Source organism: Camelus ferus, chromosome 1 (genome assembly GCF_009834535.1).
Source record: "Camelus ferus isolate YT-003-E chromosome 1, BCGSAC_Cfer_1.0, whole genome shotgun sequence".
Lineage (NCBI taxonomy): Eukaryota > Metazoa > Chordata > Mammalia > Artiodactyla > Camelidae > Camelus > Camelus ferus.
Genome location: NC_045696.1, coordinates 97,173,510 through 97,196,756, shown reverse-complemented (window position 1 = coordinate 97,196,756; position 23,247 = coordinate 97,173,510). Strand labels below are relative to the sequence as shown.

Genomic DNA, 23,247 nt, shown 5'->3' with positions numbered 1-23,247 from the left:
ATGCTTCCCGGGGGCTGCAGGGCTGTCCTTTGAAGTCCTCTGAAGCTTGCCTAGGGCTGGAAGATTCACTCCCAAGATGAGTTACTCACAAAGCCTTAGGTCGGAAGCCTCAGTTCCTCGCCCCGAAGATCTCCCCTTAGGGCTGCTTGAGTGTCTTCCTGACATGGCAGCTGGCTTTCCCCAGAATGTGTGATCCAGGAGAAAGCAAAGCAGAAGCTGCAGTGTCTTATTTGACCTACCTTTGGCAGCTGTACTTTGTTATTTCTACAAGGTCTCATGAGTTATACAGCCAGCCCTTTTCAAGTGTGAGGGGCCCCTACAGGTGCACGAAGACTGGGAGGCGGGGATAATTAGGGCCATCTTGGAGGCTGGCTCCCACAGTCGCCGACTCATGGAAGGCTGGACATCGTTGTCTTCTCTTCTAGCAAGAGGATAAGTGAACCCCATCGGAGGCCCTTGAGATGTGCCACAGTTACCTCTTGCTCTCACCCCCAGGTAAAATATTACGAATCAGCCTTTTGTGAATATAGGCTGAGAAAAGAAGATGCCAGGCAGGCTAGGACGCCCTTTAGTACACAAATGTGGCTATCTGCGTTTAGGGGGTGGCACGTGACTCTCAGACGTTATTTTCTGAGCACTTGCTCTGTGCTTGGTATGGTTCACACACAGGATCACACTGCCTCCTTGCCCATGAGGTGGGACTTATTCTTATTTCCGTTTTACAGATGCAGCAATTCAGGCTCAGAAAAGGGGAGTAACTTGCCTATAAATGGTGACAAGTTTGATTTGATCTTGGATCTGTTGAACTTTTTAGTGCTTCTCAAACTAAGACACATCCAAATCGCGGGGGGAGGGGGGGTCCAGTTAAAGTGCAGTCTGTTTCAGTAGGCTTTGAGCAGGGCTGGGATTCTGCATAGCTAACAAGCTCCCAGTGATGGTGACACTGGTGAGCCAGGGACCTCTGTTAGGTGAGGAGGTGGCAGGAGCCCCTCTGAACAACTCTACCAAGGGTGAGGACTTCCCAGCAGCGCAGGACCTGGCACGACTAGCTGTCAAACAAAAGGGAAGACTTCTCTGCAGACAGCAGTCCCCTCTGGAAGCACCTCACCATAGTGAAATCAGCCGGTGGGCTTATCCCACTCACCTGGGAAGAGGGTGAGGGTTGGTTTGAGGGTCTCTACCAGGAGGCTAGGATTCCCAGCCATGCCCTTTCTGAGGCTTCCTTCTTCTGGGGCCACATGCTCCTGTTGAGACTTTCCTTGGAAGTCCCTGAAGGCCACCTGCTTTGGGGGGTCCATTTGGGACCAGGCAGGAAGCCATGTTTCCCAACCTCACCACACTCGGCTTTCTCAGGGAAGGCTTCCAAATTGGGGAAGGGAGCCAGGGTGACAAGATCTGTGTGCAGGTGTTGGGGCGGCTGAAGAGGCACCCCCAGCTGTGCTGGGGAGCTCTGGTTCTCCCCTCCTTGCTTGTCCTCTGCAACTGTGGCAAGACCAAGCCTCTAAGTATGTGTAGTATCTCTCAGGGAGACAAGACAATGAGTATTTTTCTTCGCTCATCCATGAAGTTAACATATAATACATTCTTAATTGCATTTAGGAGCATTTATTCAATTGTGTATAACTAGTAATTTCAGAAAGGGCCCAATAATACTAATGTTATAGCACACTTGGAGTGCTTCGCTCTAAAATCTCTGAGCGATTCCTCAGCCTGGCTTTGGGGATGATATTGACACTCAGCTCTGGAAGCAAATCTCCTGAATTCTTGTGGACTCTGTGTCCAGCCTTCATTCACTGACCTTTAGTTTTCTAAGGCTATGACCTGGCGGTTTACTTTCTTTCATTTTCAGATCATTTCAGTCACCCACCAATGTGATTTCTAAACCATGGGGAGGAACTTGAGAATCACGTGTGAGTCACTCTCCATTTCATGGTAAACCTCCTTTCCCTCCGCTGTCACAAAGCCCGAGCCAGGGAGACGTCCTGTTGGGCATAACGGCTGGTCAGACAGACCCCGCCTGAGCTTTGCCACTTTATCAGCCATATAACCTGGGGGAAATGACATCACTTCCTACATCTTTGATTGCTCATCTGTAAAATGCAGGACGAGTTCGCAGGGTTGTTGTGAGAATTAGGTGACACAGTGCATGTAAAGCATTTAGTTCAGCTCCATGGTGCAGGTTCAGTACGTGCCAGTTGTTATTATTCAGTGACTTGAGGCTTCCAGTTTTTTAGAAATGATCACATCTTTGGAAATAAGGCAAGGAGATAGATGACCATGTGCCTTTCAATACCATATCGGACTTAGGCCAAGAAAATAACAAAGCTCTGGGGAGAACCGAGTTTGTTCATGCTGAAAGACAAATATTTCTACCATTTTCTGAGGCCTTATCTTATGTCTTTGTCTCCTCTTTGGAGGGGCTGCTCTTTTTAAAAAGTTTCTAAAATTATACTCTCATATTTCTGCACTAACCCCGCTCACCAATTATGGTATTAAAAATTGTCTTAACTATTTTATAATTATAATAATGCCCAGCATGATGCTAAGAATTTTTTGTGTGTTCCAATATCGTAATTTCAACTATATACATGATATGTGACATTATACTGCCCTGTGTGCCATCATTATTTTGCAGATGATGAAACTGAGGCTCAGGAAATCTTTGTATCTCACCCAAAGTCATAGAGCTTGTGCGTGATGGTGCCAGAGTCTGAACCCAGGCAGCCCAGGTCTTGAGTGTTGCTTCCTAGCACAGGCCCATAATATAATCCTCACTCCTAAGACTTGCTCCTATATTGTAAGTGATCCTAAAAATGAATTCTCAGAAAACATATCATCAGGATGTGGCTGTGGATGTTTAAGTTGCTGGGATTTCCTTTTATCTGGTTGTTCTTCAGAGAGGCATATTCATATGTCTGGACGTCAATTGCTTTTTGGAACAAGAACCACCCCCTTTATATCCATACGGAGATTTGCTATCCTGCCTACACTTTAAATTAACTTTATTGATGGATTTCCTGCCAAGCTTAGTTTCATTTATTATGCATGTTCCTTTTAGTAGGTGGAAGAAAAAATATGTGAGAATTATCCTCTAAATAAAGCAACATATAAGCCAGGCTTATAAATCTTCTAAAGTCTATTTTTACTTGCCAAGCTCTCCTGTACTTTTTTGAGGATAAATATTTATTTAATAAAAAGAAAAGTGATATCTTGAAATAAGGCTGTCTTAGTAGTAAACAAACAGGAGTGGATCTTTTTTCTCTTTCATTCATCATTGGCAGCTGAAGACATTCTCAGCCGGAAACTAGGGGTGAAATTTATGGCATCAAGGAGGGTGAGCCACTTCACTGTTTCCTCCTGAGCTTAAGAAAATTTCAGCCCCATATCCCACTCTTTCAGATTCTAAAATATGATGTCAGATGATTGTATCTCAATAATTGGGCCCAAGATTACTGCAGGTACAGGGCTGCAAGTCAGGATGAAGATTCCCTGGAGGTGATGTGGGAAGTGAATGCTCGTGGGGTGTTCTCGTCTTGGGATGAAAAAATATGAATCAAGGAAAGGGGAATAAGTGAAAGCTACTTCATTTTATATTTTTTGACATTACCAAAGATAGTCAGACAATACAGTTTGTCTGGAATACGCTTGGCTTCTAATGATTTGGGTGAAAGTATTGAAAAAAGGGACTTGCATCAGTGGTACCCATAAATGACTACTTTATAACTATTCTATCTAAACCAAGCTGGAATTAGGGGAAAGGGGAGTGGTTCCCAAAACAATTCAAAGCTTAGTGGTTGCTTTAAATAGCTTGGAGCTCTAGAACTTTCTGTCTGACTGGGAAAAATAATGACCCAGCTGACCAGTTACAATATGTGGGCTTGTTCAGAGGATTTCTGATGGAATCTGTGATTGCAGCCCTTTCAGACCCAATGTTCCCTTTCAGAACAAATGTTTGAATGACCTTTTTCCTATCCTGAAACGAAATTTATATATTATACATTAAAAATATAACATCCTGTTTTAAAAGGAGAAATAAAAGGAAAGTAATTTTCAATAAGAGATGTATCTCAATTTGCAAATACTCAGACAACTGTTTAAAAGATAATTAAAAAACCAAACAAACAAATAGAATCATGACTCTCAAACAGATATAAAATGTACCTATGGTAATTAAGTTATCATGAGGAACCAGGCAAATTTTTTTTACCATTTTTTATTGATTTATAATCATTTTACAATGTTGTGTCAAATTCCAGTGTTCAGCACAATTTTTCAGTTATTCATGGACATATACACACTCATTGTCACATTTTTTTCTCTGTGAGTTATCATAACATTTTGTGTATATTTCCCTGTGCTATACAGTGTAGTCTATTCTACAATTTTGAAATCCCAGTCTATCCCTTCCCACCCTCCACCCCCCTGGTAACCACAAGTCTGTATTCTCTGTCTGTGAGTCTATTTCTGTCCTTTATTTACGCTTTGTTTTTGTTTGTTTGTTTGTTTTTGTTTTTGTTTTTTAGATTCCACATATGAGCGATCTCATATGGTATTTTTCTTTCTCTTTCTGGCTTACTTCACTTAGAATGACATTCTCCAGGAGCATCCATGTTGCTGCAAATGGCATTATGTTGTCGGTTTTTATGGCTGAGTAGTATTCCATTGTATAAATATACCACCACTTCTTTATCCAGTCACCTGTTGATGGACATTTAGGATGTTTCCATGTTTTGGCTATTGTATATAGTGCTGCTATGAACATTGGGGTGCAGGTGTCATCCTGAAGTAGATTTCCTTCTGGATACAAGCCCAGGAGTGGGATTCCTGGGTCATATGGTAAGTCTATTCCTAGTCTTTTGAGGAATCTCCACACTGTTTTCCATAGTGGCTGCACCAAACTGCATTCCCACCAGCAGTGTAGGAGGGTTCCCCTTTCTCCACAGCCTCTCCAGCATTTGTCATTTGTGGATTTTTGAGTGACGGCCATTCTGACTGGTGTGAGGTGATACCTCATTGTAGTTTTGATTTGCATTTCTCTGATAATTAGTGATATTGAGCATTTTTTCATGTGCTTTTTGATCATTGTATGTCTTCCTTGGAGAATTGCTTGTTTAGGTCTTCTGCCCATTTTTGGATTGGGTTGTTTATTTTTTTCTTATTGAGTCGTATGAGCTGCTTATATATTCTGGAGATCAAGCCTTTGTCGGTTTCACTTGCAAAAATTTTCTCCCATTCCGTAGGTTTTCTTCTTGTTTTATTTCTGCAGGCAAATATTATAACCTGTTCAAGAGACAAACCAAAAAATGGATACATTTATAAAGTAGGAATGTTGAAATAATGTACACATGGAGGCAAAACTAGTTTCTTCAACAGTGGGGAAGAGAGGTTAACTAAACCTCTGCCAGACAGGACAGAACTTGGATGTCTACACACAAAAATTATCTTGCATTGTTATCACTTATCTGCATTTCACAGAGTTGTAGAATCGTTCCCATGGAATCAGAATCAGATAACCCAGAGGGGTGTGCTACAGAGAGCGCACAGTTTTCCACTAAAGTACGCATTTTCCCCTACACTATCCTTAATGAAGCAATCATACATTTGCCGCTATAGGTAAAAACACCTGAATAAGGCATTGACACAGGCAGACTGACTCATCTGGTTGAGAAGTCACCCCAAATATATTGAGCAGTGATGCTTTCAGGTAGTTTCCGAAATGGAGACCGATTCTTGGTAAATTTCTGAACAAAGAAAGTTCACTCTTCCCTCAATTTACGCAGTACCCAAACTCCTAGAAAATTAGGTGCTTACTTAAACTGTTGGAGAACACTTTTTATTTGTGTGTATAATGGAGTTGGGTTCTAGGTTAAGATAAGTTATAAGTTTTTCACCTACATGAATATCTGGCAGGACATTCAAAAGCTGCAGGGGATGTAGCAAATCCTTTATTGTGGCGTATTTTCCTGCACATTGACAGAGTCTACAATAATGGCCCCGTCCACTGAATATGAGTGGTAGCCTCCAATCATGCAGCAACCAAAACAAAAGGTCTCACAAGTTACCAGAGTGTGGATGTGGATGCGTAAGTTGGGGGATGGAGTTGCTCAATGGAGAAGCACTGTCATAGCTGAACTGTGTCCTGGGACCCATTGCTTCAACCCTGTTTCCAGCAACATCATCTGCTAAGCCAGGCAACTGTGGAGAAATGCAGAGGGCCTTTTCAAACAGAGTTAGGCCAAAGATAATTTTTAATTTGAAGAATTGACTCATCTCCTCTGAATCCCTTTAACTACTCAAGTTGAGAGACCAAGGGGGTCCCTCATTGAAAATAAATATCGATCCCCAGTTTATACACACTGGAGTTTGCTTCTGCCTTTCTGAAGAATTCTTGTCACATGACCTACGGTAGAGGGTGGGGTAGGAGTGAAGGGGCACAGATAGAAAAGGGTGCAAATGACCAAAGAGCTGGCCACCGAAGAAGGGAGGTGGTCCAGGAAGCAGGGGGGACTGTGCACACTTGCCATGGCTCAGCAAGCAGTTGCTACACAGCCCAGTATTGCCAAATCTTCTGATTTTACTTTCAAAAGAAACAGGAAATCTGCCATTTTTATATGCAATTTTCCAGCTCTTAAATGTTGGCTCATGTATCTGTGTATGATACGGATAGATAGATACGTACTTGACATACACACATATGTACATGTATAGGTAACACCATCCATACATACAGCTCCATATAGTTACTTAGACTCATGAATAACGGCTACACCTTAGGTACTGACTGGGTTCCTCCTCTGAATCAGAATGGAAACTGTGAGCCTGGTATTTTACCCCCATTGCAGAGATAGGGGAAGGGGGCTTTGCGAAGGTAAGTGATTTGCCTAGAGTCACACAACAAGTAGCCGGGCTGGGAGTTGATCAGGGTTGTTCTGCTCCTGCTACCACGTTGCTGCCTCAGCCCATGAGAAACCACAGGAAAAACACTGTTCTGACACACACACACACAAAAGCATCAGGAATAATTTCTGCTGAAAACAGCATTGATGCATATAAGTAAAATCAACATTTCTTAAAGCTTCTTGACCTATGTCCCCATCAGAAGGGTAGGGGGCTTTCTAGAGAAGGAGGAGTATCTGAGTTCGATGGTGTTTGCAAGTAAGCTGGGTGAGTCTTTTGCTGTGTTAGCCTGCCATCCATCACAGCTGGTGGTGAGCATGCCTGAATCCCTCGGGGTTGCTTGTGAAAAATGTTAAAAGCTTTAATTGAAAGGATCTCCAGCACAGGCCACAAGGAATTTTCTCATTGTGAATTCCTGTCTTGCCCCGAGATACCCTGGGGCCCCGCCAAATGCCAGGGCCAGGTCATTGTGATGGACTTAAGACACAAGCCCCTGGCAGGGCCTTTGATGATGCTCAGCTTGGAGCCCTGAGCGCCCCCAAGGGGGAGGGACGCATTTGGAGCGATGTCATCTGTCAGGGTCTAACCTCTCTTCTGTGATGGTCTGCAAATTACACCAGCCTAATGGAAAATGGGGATGTTTCATATTTTAAATGTCTTGATGGGAATGCTCATATGATGAAAAAGATGAACTTGACTACCTAAAAAAGCATTTATTATAACAAAGCAGCAGGGATTCTATCAGAAGCTTTTCATGAACTTCAGGAAAATCCTTTGCCAGTTTCCTTTCCTCTGTGCATTCATTCATTCATTCATTCATTGCCCTGACTCAGTTTAGGGTGTGACCCCAGGCTTACGTTCTATTCAAATCAGTAGACATGTCTTCTTCCCGATCTAACTCTGGGAAGGTGTCCTTGGGCTTTCCCAGACCACCAAAGGGCAGCATGGGGCAAAGTGGTTAAGAATTGCTGAGTGACTTTAAGTCAGTGTTTCCCAAAGTCAATATACCTCACAATACTTCTTTTCTGTTTTGTGGGAGGGAGGTAATTAGGTCTATATATTTATTTATTATTAGCTTGCTTCTTTTTTTTTTTAAATGGAGGTACTGGGGAATGAACCCAGGACCTTGAACATGCTAAGCACACACTCCACCAGCGAGATATTGCCTCCCCAAATAATATCACTCATATGTGGAACTTAAAAAAAGAAAAAAGAAAAAAGACACTAATGAACTTATCTACAAAACAGAAACAGAGAAACAGACTCGCAGACATAGTAAACAAACCTATGATTACCAGGCAGAAAGGGATGGGAAGGGATAAATTGGGAGTCAGAGATTAGCAAATACTAACTACTATATATAAAATAGATAAAAAACAAATTTCTTCTGTATAGCACAGGGAACTATATTCAATATCTTATAGTAACTTACAATGAAAAAGAGTATGAAAACAAATATATGTATGTATGTGTATGACTGAAACATTATGCTGTACACCAGAAATTGATACATTCTAAACTGACTATACTTTAATTAAAAAAAAAAATTGCTGAGTGAAATTGCTCACTCAGAAGCTTTTCAAACAAACAAATAAAAATCCTGCCCCTTTAAAAAGGTTTTTAATTACATCCTTAATGCATGCTTATTAAAGACAAAGTAATGAGAGAAAAGATAAACAAAAACAAAAGTCTTGGTGACCCCACTTAAAAACATGTGTGTGTTATTCAGGGTAAGTTACAAGAGAAGCTTTCAATTCTAATGAAATGTTCTCTGAACCCCAGAAGAAGTTAGGCAAGATCTGACCCCCAAATTTGCTATATTCTTTTATTCTTTCAGAGTCTGATCCAAGGTGATCATTCAGTTGCCTAAGCTCTCTGTGGATACAGTTTCTTTTGTTGGTAGATAAGACTGGTGAAACAGTTATCCTCTATATTTACAATAATATATAAATAGTTTAACAATTGCCCATCAATGTATACTCAGCTGAAAATCCAAAGCAATTTAGGACTGTCCTCTAAACAACCTGTATATTGCAAATCATGTCCCATTATGCTTGCCCTCAGTATGCTTATGAAGGGAGGCAGAGAATACAAATGTGGGAATGAAATACAGGGAAGCACAAATTGTGTAAATGAAATCTAGACTGTTTCTGGGAACATAATTTCATGAATAAAGATGATCTAGCATCTCTGAACTATGTATTTTAAGACTAATATTTCTCAATAGTACTTGTCAAAGTGAGTGGCAGTAGAATCTATAATAAGTACTTTATTGAATTATAGTTAGTTTAAATATAAATGTAAAAAGGCACCATGAATTCTCATGTCAAATTATGTCACCCAAAAGTTAATTAGTTGTACCACAATTCAAAAAAAGGAATTCTTTTTACTTTGGCAGAATACAGGTTTGTGTTTCTAACAATTCAATCATTTTTTAAATTAATAACATTCACTTTTTAAAGTAGTTTGAGGTCCACAGCAAAACTGAGCAGAAGGTAAAGAGAGTTCCCATATACCCCCCCCAAAACACAACCACCCCACCATCAACATCCCAAACCACAACGGTACATCCGTTACACTCAGTGAACCTTCACCGACACATGATTTCACCTAGTGTCCATAGTTTGCATTAGGGTTCACTCATGATGTTGTATATCCCACAGGTTTTGTCAAATATATGATGACATGCACCTAATTCCATCATTGCAGTACCATCCAGAATAGTTTCACTGCCCTGAAAATCCTCTGTGGTCCCCCTATTCGTCTCTCCCTCCCTCACAACCCCTAGCAAACGCTGTTTTTTTTTTAACTATCTCCCTAGTTTTACCTTTTCCAGAAAGTCATATAGTTGGAATCATACAGTATGTAGGTTTTTCAGATCAGCTTCCTTCACTTAGTGATATTCGTTTAAGTTTCCTCCATGTCATTTCGTGACATGATAGCTCATTTCATTTGAGCGCCAAATAATATGACACCACCTGGATGTACTGCAGTTTTATATCCATTCACCTACTGAAAGCCATCTTGGTTGCTTCTAAATTTTGGAAACTGTGAATAAAGCTGATGTAAACATCTGTGTGCAGGTTTTGGTGTGGACTTAAATTTTCAATTCATTTGGGTAAATACCAAGCCCCTTACATACTGGGCTGGAAACAGGAGGTCCTCAAAGGCATTAGTTTTTAAAGTTCTAGAAAACTAAAGTGGTCAAAGGTTCTGTTGGTTATATTATTGCTCAGCCTCTTCATCTCAAATTGAAATCAGAACAGACCAGCCCACTTTGGGGGACATTTTTTTCTTTCCTTTTCTGAGCTTCTTTTTAGCATTCACTGAGCATTATTTAGCAAGCAAGGCAAGAAAATACACTTTTTCCTCTGGTTTCTTGAGTCAAGAATCTACTTAGCTATTTGAACAGATCATTTCTCAAGTACAAAATGGGAAGAAATCAGGAGGTTGTATTTCTACATTTCCATTTATCATTTCTTTTTATGTCTATTTCAAATCCAAGTCCAAGTCCATCAACTCAGAATATGAAATCACACCAAAAAAGCTTTAAAGTTATTCTCTGTTCCTACCCTCTATCTGAAAAATAAACTGTCCCCTCTTGGAAGATAAAAATCTAGTTTGTGAGAATCAAATGATCGGTTTTGTTCCAATGGGTGGTAAGTACACTGATGGTGTCAGTCAATATACTCATCACCCTCATTGCAACTATTTGTTTGTTGTCTGTCTTTTCTGTGAGACTGTCAGCTCCTCAAGGGCAGGGACAAGACATAACTACTCTTTGGCACATACTTGGTATTTCAGTATATATTAGTTGAATGTATCATTGGTTCATCAGATAAATAAATGATATAACAGCGATATAATATAATAAATAATATAACAGCGATTAAGCACCTACTAGGTACAAGGCTGCTTGTTGGGTGTTTTGGGTGTATAAAGATGAATGAAGTTCATTCCCCGCCTTTAAAGAGCTTACACAACTGTCAGTCACTGTAGCAAGCTGTCCTAGTCAAGTCCATATCCCCTCAGCTGTCCCCTCCCCCCATTCCAGATAGTCCCACCAGGAGCTATGGCTTCCAGCATCTCTTTAGGCCTGGAGTAGCTCAGGACCTTGGAGGCAGATTGGAATCGTCAGAGACATCACATCTCCAGAACAACTCACATCCAATGAGGGTCGCATTTCCTGCCCTTCAGTACCACTTTTGAGCATGTGCCACTCTGACTCTCAGGGGGTCTCCAAGAGGGTAGAGCCCAGTTGCTCATAGTAGTAACCTGCTCATTAAAACACCCTTTACTGGTTTTTCTCCTTTCTTGGTCTCACTTCCTACTCCCTCATAGTGTTTCCTGGGATCTCTTCCCAAATAAATTCTACCCAAGTCTGTTACTCTGGGGCTGATTTTAGAAGCAGCATGGACACTGGAGTGTGATAACTAAGAGAGGCATGAACAGAGAGCTATGGGCTTGCAGGAGTGGAGGGAATTCATTCTAGCTGGGAGAAGGCTTGGTATTATTTGAATGGGGACTGGGTGGGGCAGTGAGTGCACCTGTGGGAAGAGATGCTTCAGGCAGAGAAAACAAAGGCACAGAGGTGCTGAAGAACATGGAGTGCTCAAGGAATTGTAGGCAACTGGGTCCAGAGGGAATGTGGATAGAACGGCATCTCAGACTCTCCTGGAAAATACCCCAGAGCCCCTCACATTCCAGCAAGGAGGCAGGTCTCTCCTGCCCATTTCATCCTAAACTTTAGCTTCAGTTCCTCACCATTATATTTTGGTATAGTTTGTCATATTTATTATATATATATATATATTATATTTTAGACTTTGGGATGTCCGGACGTCTTTCTTATGGTAGGAATCCAAACATAGAAACAGACATTGCTCTACATAACCTGTAAAAGTAGTCATATGGTGACCACTGACCAACCCAGGGTCTTTTTCAAGCATGGCTCTTTCTTTCTGCTTGTAGATTTTAATTCATATTTTCTGATTCCCATGGATGCTGAGCATTAATATTTAGCTCTTTCCATGGAAACAACCTAGATACCATCAACAGATGACTGGATAAAGAATATATGAGATACTCACACACACACACACACACACACACACACACACACACACAAATGGAACATTACTCAGTCATAAAAGAATGAAATAATGCCATTTGCAGCAACATGGATGGACCTAGAGATTATCTGTCAGAGAGAAAAAAACAAATCTCATATGATATCACTTGTATGTGGAATCTGATGAAAGATATAAATTTTATTTATGAACCAGAAATAGACTTATGGACACAGAAAACAAACTATGGTTACCAAAGGGGAAAGTTGAGGGAGGGATAAATTAGGAATTTGGGATTATTAGATACACACTACTATATATAAAACAGATAAACAACAAGGACTTACTGTATAGCACAGGGAATTATATTCCATTTTTTGTAATAAGCTATAATGGAAAAGAATCTGAAAATATTTGTATGTATATGTAAAACTGAATTTCTTTGCTGTGCACCTGAAAGTAACATTGTAAATCAACTATACTCCAATAAAAAAATAAAATTAAAAAAAATTTTGCTCTGAGAGCTTGTAGTCTAAACACAGTGTCCATGCCTCAATGCAGACAGGGAACTTTCATGCCTTCTGTTAGAGGCTAATCTTAAATTTAAAATCAAACAAAAAAGAGGAACTTCCCAAGTAAGTACAGAGCACATGGATGGTTCTGGTCATTCTCTCTCCCTGGGTCCTAGAAATGGTTTCCCTCTGATGAAATGTTCTGACAAGTACTCCATCTCCAGTGCTGACTCAATTAAAGCCTCTTACCATGATCAATGACTGCTAAATTGGTTATAAACTCAGAATGGGAGCTAAAAAAACAAAAAATAGAGGTGGGGCAGGAAGACAGGAGCATGAATAATTTGGTCATTTTCCCAGCAGAGGAAAGCCAGTTTAGGAAAGATAAAATGAGTACTTCTGAATCAGGTATACAATACTGGAAAATAGCAGAGAAATTAAAGAAGTTATTAAAGCTCGCAAGAGAATTTGGTGAAAGAACACTACTCATTTCAGCTCAGCAGGAGCCAGTTTGCATTATTGTGTTTTGCTCTATACTTAGCTTTGAAGAAAGCCACAAATTACAATGGTTAAATAGAGCTTTAGAAAGTGGGAAACAGCAACACTGCAAGTACAGAACAGTACTGGGGTAGAGCAGTTCCCGAGCTGGGATGGATCTAGAGAACTCCTGAAATTCCTCCTTCCCTCTCCCACCCCCAGAAAGTTTAGCCATGCCCTTTATGAATCCCTGTTACTATAATATTGCTTGTGTAATAAATCCAGCTGTGTTTTGTTTTTAACTGAAAGGATCAACCAAAGGCTGGGATAGAAAGAAAACTGCTGGGATACTGTCACTTGGGTTGAGTATTTGGGGAAGATACTAATTGAAGACATTCCTGGATTAAGAAAGGAATGATTGATCATCACGTTTTTCAAGCTCCTTGTATATTTAAGGCGCTGCTGCTCTATAGCTGTATCATGTACATTAACTAATTTATCCTCATAACAACCATATGAAATAGATACTGTTCCTAACCCAGTTTATAGTTGAGAGGACTGGAGCATAGAAATGCTAACTGACTTGCTCAAGGTTACATGGCTGGTAAGTAACAGAACCAGGATTTAGCCTGACCCCAAAGCTTTTTTTTTTTTTTTTAATAACAAGTGTTGTCTTTTTTTTTTTTTTTTAATGCTTTTTTTTTTTAATGGAGGTACTGGGGATTGAACATAGGACCTCTTGCACACTAAGCACACACTCTACCACTGAGCTGTTCCCTACCCCCTCCAAAGCTTGTGTTCTTGACGACCACCCCATAATGACTCAGAGACCATGTGAGGAACTGACTGTGTCCCCCTCAGATTCATACGTGGAAGTCCTAACTCCCCATGTGATGGCATTCCAAGGTATTGAAACTTTGGGAGGTTTAGATGAGGTCATGAAGGTAGAGATTACTGCCACACTGGGATTACTGCCCTTATAAGAGAAGGAAGAGACACCAGTGCTCCCTCTCTCCACCATGTGAGGACACAGGGAGAGGCGGCCATCTGCAAGCCAGGAAGAGTGTCCTCACCAAGGAGCCAAGTTTGCTGGCTCCTTGGTCTTGGACTTCCTAGAACTGTGCAAAAGTTATTTTCTGTTGTTTAAGCCAGCCAGTCTTCAGCATTTTTGTTTTGGCTTCCCAAGTAGACTAAGACCACAGAGCTGTTACAACCAAGCTGTTAACCAGGGAGTCAAGAATTGTAGGCAGAAGAGCTTCAGCTCAGACCCAGGGATTTATTTCAGGGGCTTTCCTATAAGGGCCTTGCTTCCTGCATGACAGGTCACAGAGAACTGCTTGGCCCAAGGGTGAGATAATGTCAATCCAAGACTAAGAGTCACTAGAACCTAGGGAAAAACTCTCTCTCTCATTCTCTGGAAGATAGTATGAATCAAGATTTGTGTGAAATATGAAAAGATTACTACTCGAGGTGCCCTGCTTGTCCCTCTCAGTCTTTGTTCATATAGTCCCAGCTGGTTTAGCTCTAACTCAGTTATTTTTATTTACTGCACATTTAATGGCATGAGTATAATAACTCTTTCTCAGTTAAAAGGCATTCAATTAGTTATAAAAATTTTGCCACAGAGAATAGCAAAAATGTTTGCTCCTCTAATGTCCATATGCATATCTGTTCTATGTATGGCTAATTTTACTTCTATGGAATAGATTGAGAAGCAAGGTTTTTAAGAAGAATATTTTTAATTTGAAAGCTCTTTTCAGGTTTGCTTTTAAGTAGACTCTAACAAATCACTTTCCACTGGCCCTGTAGGGCAATTTGTCTTTCTTAAACATCCTTCCTAAGTTTAAGGCAGTCTCCCCAGGGAGAAGTCAGATACTTCACTTTCCCAGCATCCTTTGCAGTTTGAGTACAGACATGTGAACTCAGCCGGCCAATCAGACACCACAAAGACTTCACATTAATGACAAAGATACAGGCTCCCACAGAATCCAATCTACACTTCCAGCTTACCACACAGAGCAGTGGCAGTCATGCCTCATTGTGAAAGCTTTGCTGCTCTAGGGAAGGGATATCTTGTCAAACTTTCAGTACCAGGAATTGATTGATCTTCTCTAAAATGCATTATTTTCTGTAGATTCCCATTGCCTCTACTCCAGTTGAGGTCACCATGATCTCTTGCGGGGACAGCAGCAGTGAACTTTCACCTGATCTCCCAGTCCCTAGCTGGATTAGAATCCGTTTTCCACCCTGCAAACTGAATGATCTTTCTAAAACTCAAATCTAATCCTGTCATCCCCTTGCTTTTAAAACCTTTCATTTTTCTCTCCTCTGCTCCAGGCTGAAGTTTCTATTCCTTAGCCCAGCCCACAAAATCCTCCTAGAGCTGATCATGAATTACTTCCCTAGGCACATCTCTTTCTTCCATTCAGATTCTGTCCTCCAGTCAGACTGAGCATTTTTCAGATCCTTGATTGGCCCATGCACTTTCTGTCTTCTGGGCTTTTGCAAACACTGTACTTTCTGCTTTCTTCCCTTCCTTTTCCCCTGCCTGGCTTCTTATTCTCCAGTTGTCAGCTGAGATGTCCCTTCTCAGGTTACCAGAGCACCTCAGATTTCTTATCTCTGTTTTCCACGAGGTTACTTGAAGGTAGGGACGGTGCCCGTCCTGTTCCCTGCTGCAGACTCAGCGTCTAACACAGTGCCTGGAACATACTAGGTAATAAACAAAAATCTGATGAATAAATAAGTGAATCAGACAGATATTATTATCACCATTTACTTATGGGGTAACTGACATTTAGAGGGTCTACTTTCATAAAGCTATGGGGCTGGTTAACAGTGGACCAGAACACAGATCTTCTGACTCTTGATATATTTTCAACTATCCCTCATTGCCCCTTTCAAATGCAACTTACACTCTTTTAGGCTTAATAAACACCATTATGGCGCACAAACATGCTGTAAGGCAGGTTTCTCAGCCTCAGCACTACTGGCGTTTTGGGCCGGAGGATTCTTTGTGGAGGGGCTGTCCTACACATTGGAAGACATTTAGCAGTACCCCTGGCCTCCACCCACTAGGTGCTAGTAGGATCCCCTCTCCGTCCAGTTGTCTCCAGACATTGCCAAATGTCCTGGTGGGGGCAAAATCACTTTCAAATGAAAGCCACTGCTCTAAGGATACCAGGCACCATTTGTTAAGTTTCTGCAGCTTTGGGGGGAGAATGTCAGTCTCAGCACAGGCATGCCCCAAGTGGAAAGATGGAAGGCAAGAGCAGACTCGTGACTAAATATTGACCTTGCATCTCTTAAGCCACCGAACTAAGCCTCAGCTTTCTCCTCTGCAAAACAGAGATCATCATGCTCAAAATTGTAAGGAGGATTAGAGAGAATGTACACGAAGTGTTCCATAAGTTACCTTAATTTATCTAAATCACTGCTTTCTTTTGGCCAATAGTTAGTGGGTCAGTTCACCAAAATGTGCATAAAGAAAACATGACTAAAGATAGGCACTGGGAATTCAGGGTGAAGTGAAATGGGTTTGATGGCAGAAGGCTGTTACATTCTGGGAGGCCAAAAAACCCCCCTGAGTTTCAGGAACGAAAACAAGTATGACATTTGAACTGACAAGCTTACTGGGCATGCTACCTTTTATTCATTCTCTCCTAATTTCACGGTTTTATGGAGAAAATAAGAAAGAAAAAGTCATACTTCAGGATCAATTACCATTTTTTAAATATGATTGCACACCCCCAAATCGGATTAGGGGTGGTGGGGGAGGCTGCAAGTTCCAATATCTATCAAAAATGTAATCAGGTGAATTAGCAATTGCTCACATTCTCCTTCTCCTTATGAATTTTAATGCCCTTTTATTTAGTATTTGCCATACTGTGTATGTTTACAGGATTTGTTCAATTTTGAATAGCAGGTCTAGGAAAAATATTTTCCTTCTAAGTATCTACCATTTTTGCTGACTTCCTACTTTGATACAACAATGCTCCTCCAGAAAACGCTTTTTAGGGAATTCCACATGGTGTCATTGCCTGGAGTTTCAAAGGATTAAACCAAAGGGATGTGGCTTTCCTGCTAGCAGCAGAACTCAGCACATATTCTCTAGTTCCACAGAACTTCTACTCCCTCCTTCCTTCTCTCCCTTCTCCTAACTGGGACTCCAGAACTGCTTGCTCCCCTCCATCCCCAGTGGGATGCTCCAAAATGCAATCTTTTGCAACAGAGCTAGCTCCTCTTGCGGATTTAGCTTTGTTAAGGATGTCGACCTCCTGAACCCTAAATCTGAAAATACAAGGAAATAACGTCAACCAAAAGTCATGTAATACAATGTCCTCTATTAATACCAGCCCAAATCTGGAAACATCCCCAGTGTCCATCACAGTGGGATGGATGCACTGTAATAAACCCACACAGTAGGACACTACAGAGCAATGAGAATGAACACACTGCAATTTCATGCAACGATATGCATGCATGTACTATTATAGTAAAGAGGCAAGACACAGAAGAATGCACGTGGTACTCTTCAATGATGTTAAAAGCAGCAAAACTAATCTCTGCCATTAGAAGTCAACCTAGTGGAAGTCAGGCTGGTGGTAATGTTGCTGAATGCAAGTTCATGTGCCCAAAACTACTGCGAGGCCAAACCAACCAAAACATTGCCGTTTGGTGCCGAGAGAGGTTTACTGCTGGGCTGAGCAAGGAGATTGGAGGCCTTGAGCCCCACCCCTGCCCAAATCCCTGAAGGGTTTCAGTTGAGCATTTTCAAAGACCAGGTGAGAGAGGGGCAGCCCAGAGTATGTGATCAGCTGTGCACAATTCTGATTGGTTGATAGTGAAATTCTTAGGAGCCAGAAGTTTGGGGAGCTACGTGCTCAGGATCATCAAGTAGTTAATTTCTTCCATTTGGTGGTGGTTTTTGGCATCTGAGAAACTCAGGAAATATGCATCAGATACTATTATTTGGGTACTTCAGAGAGGAGCTACAGCAGAGGATACTGGGGAGGGGTCTGTCCTGGGAAGGTTCATGGGTCCTGCTCAGTTACAATTTCCCCCTTTTCTTTGATCCTCCTCAGTCTTTGAGGAGAACAGGTGTTGGACAAGAAGGGGAATGATATTTTGGATAGAGAGATTAATCATAAACTCAGCAGAGGAACTCACATTCCTGTTTCATCCTTCCCCAGATCTCTCAGGGGTTGGGGTGATGATTGCTCTGGCTACTTCCTGCTGTAATGGGGCATAGTCCTGCCTGATTTGCGGGATGGATACTGTGTTGGAAACACTCTCAAGTTCCAAGTCCTGGATCTGAGTCTTGTATGATTAAGGTCTCATTCCCTGAGGAATTCCAGAGAATAAGCCTGAAAACCAGTACGGACCTGGCACTTTGGAGAGACTTGTAGCCAGGCAGCCAGTTGTCTACTTTGATCTGAATAGGTTTTAATTTTAAGGGCTTTTGGCCACTACACACATCTCCTTTTTCTCTGCTAACATCTGATCTAAAGCAATTTTATTCTCTAAAAATTTAATAATTATTAGAGAAGACCTTGAGGTCATAAGGTTACAGCTACCATCTGCCAGCAGACACTACTCTGAGAATGGCTGGTGGCCTTCTGAGTATGTCACAGCTCAGAAAACTAGAGTTCTCAATGGGAAGTCACAGAAGAGTTTTGGCAGGTGTGTAATATGAACAGATCTGCCTTTTTAAGAGATCACCCTGGCTCCAGGGTTAACAATGAATTGGAGAGGGATGAAAATGGCAGTTAAAAGACAAACTAGAAAGTTTAAACAATAGTCCAGGCACAAGACGATGGCGTCATGAACTAAGGGCACAGTCACAGAGGTGGAGAGAAGTACAAGGGCTCTCATGAGTTATCCAAGAATTCAGAGCAAGACCTGGTGGTGGACACAAGAGGAGGAAACCACAGAGCGGGTGGTATCAAGAATGACAACCAGGTTTCCGGGTGGCAGATTATTGGAAAGCAATAAACACCCTCCCAGCCTTCTTAGGACAGCAATGAGACAGCTTCATCAAATCAAAACTGTAGGCATGTCATAAGAATAATGATGACAATAACTAATGTTTACTGAGTAGCTACTAAAAAAAGAAAGAAAGAAAGAAAGAAAGAAAGAAAGAAAGAAAGAAAGAAAGAAAGAAAGAAAGAAAGAAAGAAAGAAAGAAAGAAAGAAAGAAAGAAAGAAAGAAGAAAGAAAGAAAGAAAGAAAGAAAAAGAAAACTAGAGTTCCCAACAATCCAGGAATGTGTCTGAAATCACATCCACAATGGCCACCTAGTTTTACCTTGGATGTCTGAACCACATGCACTCCATTTTGACTTTCAAATGAATTCCCCTCCTCAAGGCCAACGAAGACGCACAATGCATGTCCAAAAGACCATAAAACAGGCTGCTTTGGTCAGTAAAGTTTAAGTCAAAGTGTACATAAGCTAGAATGACTTCCCCAGACCTCGATATGTGCAGATTTTCCCATCATTTCCCCTTTTGATTACAAATCTTTCATTAGGAAGCATTGATGATCAAAATACCTGTCCCCTGATGCTGCGTTGGTAGCTCTTGCCTCAAATTTAGTTCATATCCCTTGGCACTGGGACTCCTTTATATTTGCCTAGTTATCCACGTTGGAGGAAAACTAATCACATATTGTGAACCAGCTCAGAGGTATGTTAATGGGGAAACACTTAATAGGCTATACATTTTATCACATATACCCAATTGTTACACAAGCATCGTACATGTGCTTTTAGCAATAGACTTAAAGCAAGCACTGTTATACATCATGGGCAGTTTCACTCTGTGACAACTCCATTAGAGAACTCTCTTCCTATCCTAGACACTGGGGGCAATATTGATAGGGAGACAAACATTTGGTAAACAGTTCAATTAGAAACACAGATTAAAAGCCAGGAATACTTCAGACAACCAAAAATTATAATCACATTCATCAGTTCACTCAATTCTATGCAATCAATCCCTTTTACTAAGTTTTATGAAATCAGTTTTCATTAGACTTCTTAAGTATCTTACCAGAATCAGCAGTATAATTTGGAGAAAAAAAAAAACTGTACTTGTCAAAAAGTACTTTTTTTGAGTCTTCTCGAAGGTAAAGCAGTTTTGCAAAGCATCAGCTTAACTGTATGAATGACAAAAGACCCAAAAAGGTAAAAGATCTGATTACAATGTTTTTGACAAAAAAGCTTAACCAAGTAGTTTGAAGTGTTTCCTCCATTATTTTTTAGTAGCTTCAATTACATATTTAAATTAGAATCCTCAATTATTAAAAATCTTGATTACTGGTGAATGTTTCAGTATTTAATTTGGGGGAATGTCCTAGCTATTCAACTACTCAATAAACTTTCATCACATAACTTAACTCAGTACAATGCCAAAATTTCAAGTTATCAAGTATTTGGAGAGATATTTTTAAGTAGGCATTCATAAAACATAATTATTTCTAAAGAGTTCACCCCAAAGCTCTCATCTCATTTGCATTTTATAAGAATTTCATCATACCAAGTTAATTTTTTTCTTTTTGCTGACAAATTCTGCAACAGAAACATGAACTCATTGATCTTCAGCAAACCTAGGTGCAATAAAAGCTGTATCTGTGTTGATTACACCAACAAGCTTAAGCTAGCTTTTATATTAGATGTCAGTTTAATATTGAATATTTCCTAGATCACATGAAACTACTGAAACTTGTTCTAGCTTCTTTTATACTTAGCAGTATTCAATTTGTAAGCACTTTATTTTTAAGTCAATTAAATAGAGCTCATTTACAAGTTAACTTTTAACATAAAGACATACAGAACCAAAGATCTGCTTTTCCCTCTTGAGTTTAAGAAAAAACAAAAAACAAAAAAAAACCCTCTTTTCTCCTTGAGAGCCCAGGTAGACCATCAACATCTCAAAGACACAGGAAAAGAAACGCAAATTCCTCCTCTAACTGCTTGTACAAAACCCAGTCATCTTGGCTATTTTCTGGGATATTTTTTCTAATTCCCAAATATCCACTTCGGTTTAAAGAAATTAACAGTAATAATTTTATATACAAAATTCACTTATATTCACATGCCTTACTCTAAACAAAACCAGGAAAAGAGAAAGGATTTGGACTCATTTACTGAGATAAATAGACACACATATACACATACAGATACATACACACACATACACACAACATCCACACACACACACACACAGACACATACACACAAGCGCGCGCACACACACATACGCGCCTGCATACACATATGCACACACACACATATGCACGCACACACATGCACACATACACCCACCCCCCAAGGTAAAAGCCGAAGCAACTATAAAAGGCCCACTTTGACTTACTAGCAGAGCCACTAGGGGCCATTGTTCTCCAGGTCTCAGGGGTACTGAGCCCACACAGTGTGACAATAAAAAATATTATTTTCTTTCATTAATGGGAGCATAGCTGAAGCTCTCCTAGTTTTGCATAACATACCCTAGGGGACTATAAGATGGAACAGCGCTCTGATCATCCATACTTAAGTATTCATGGACGATGTTATCAAATATCAAGCAAATAACAAATCAAAACGGTTTCTCAGGGTCAGAGTGACTTAGCCCCAAAGGAAGATCCCCAACCAGTGCCCCATCAGAGAGGAAGCTGAATGAATGCCCAAGGCCAGAAACAGAAAATCTCAACCAAGAAGCCAATGCAGCAGGCAAGGATACCCTGGTGTCATCACACGGGCCCCCTGTTACTCACCAAAGACATCTCAACCAGCCAGTGCACGAACTGATACATACACATACAGACAACAAACACGGCCCCACAAACAAAAGATCAGATGAGATGCAACCCAAAAATTCCACTTCCACTCCCAGACAGAGGCTTCCATATGGCGTGGCTCCCAAAAGTGAACGGACCCAGAGTGGCTCACTTCCTGGAAGGGAAGGAGCCCAGGAGGAGCAGGTAGTTTCCCATCCTGCCGAAGCCAGAGTGGCTCACCCCAAAACCATACACACAAAAACACAAGCAACAAATAAGCTCCAGTCACACAGGCATAAAATTAGAGAAGATGTAGTCTAAAAATTTCATTTCTACTCCCAGACAGAGGCCTCCAAACAGACTGTCCCAGCTGCCGAAAGAGAACGGACCCAGAGTGGCTCACAGTGAGCCCAGAGCAGCTCACCTCCTGCAAGGGAATGAGCCCAGGTGGAGCAGAGAGAATTCCCAGCCTGTGCAAGCTGGAGCCACTCACCCCAGGTGACACCGAATGTAGACCACAGCTCCGGACACTTCTCCAAACAGCCTTATACCGGTGCCTGTCAGGGAGAGACCCTTCCAGGTCCTGGGAGCGAAGTGAGCTCCCGCAGCTGCTGGGACCCAGGAAAGCGGCTGCCCCCAGTGGGGGTCAACCTGCCCTGGGCACAGACTCCACGCTGATTCATAGAAATTGTTACTGAACCAAGTCCGTGGACACAGAGTGGCTGGGCCTAACACACAGTGAAGTCAGTCAAACTGAAACTTTGAGTTTGAAGCAGAGAAAGTTTTATTGCAAGGCCAAGCAAGGAGAAAGGATGCCTCGTGCTCAAAAAAAAAAAAAAAAAAAAAACAACAACAACAAAAAAAAACCACCAACAACAACCCAAACTTCTCAAAGGGTTTCAGCCGAGCATTTGTAAAAGCCAGCTGAGGGAGGGGCATCCCAGGGTGTGTGACTAGCTGTGCACAATTCTCTGCTTGCTGGTGATCAATCCTTAGGCACCAGAAGATCTGGGAGCTAAGTGCTCAGGATCATCAAGTAGTTAATTTCTTCCATTTGGTGGTGGTTTTCAGCATCTGAGAAACTCAGGAAATATATATCAGATACTACTGTGTGGGTACTTCAGACAGGAGCTACTGCAAGGATATGGGGAGGGGTCTGTCCCTAGAAGGCCCCATAGGGTCTTGCTCTGCTGGGTTACAGTAACCTTGTGTCGGGGTCGTGACTGGGAGGGTTTCTGCCAGTGGTTACATGAGTGTGTTCACTTTGTGAAAATTTACTGAGCTCTTCACTTAGGACTTGTGCATTTTTGCAGATGTAGACTATCAAAAGTCACAAAACATTCCAGGTGTAGATAATCAAACTAAGAATTCAAACAAAAAATAAAAACATTTTAAAACCCTAAAATAAAAATTTCCAATATTTTTATTTCTTTGAAAATCCTCTTTCTTTCACTTTAGGAGAATATAGTCTCATAGCAAAGTTACTTTAAGCTATGATAACACTTTTTAGAAACTAG

General features: G+C 41.1%; 1 long non-coding RNA gene across 2 annotated transcripts; it reads right to left on the bottom strand.

Moving 5' to 3' along the window:
* Positions 1-5,173: 5,173 nt before the first annotated feature.
* LOC116662798 lies at positions 5,174-22,670 on the bottom strand. Of its 2 annotated transcripts, none has more exons than XR_004318883.1 (3): positions 22,224-22,670; positions 6,063-6,195; positions 5,174-5,280 (listed from the first exon to the last, which is right to left on the bottom strand). It is a non-coding gene; the product is annotated as an uncharacterized LOC116662798 (long non-coding RNA). The 2 variants fall into 2 exon arrangements; XR_004318905.1 differs by lacking the exon at positions 22,224-22,670 and adding an exon at positions 21,728-22,009.
* Between the last annotated feature and the right edge of the window lie 577 nt (positions 22,671-23,247).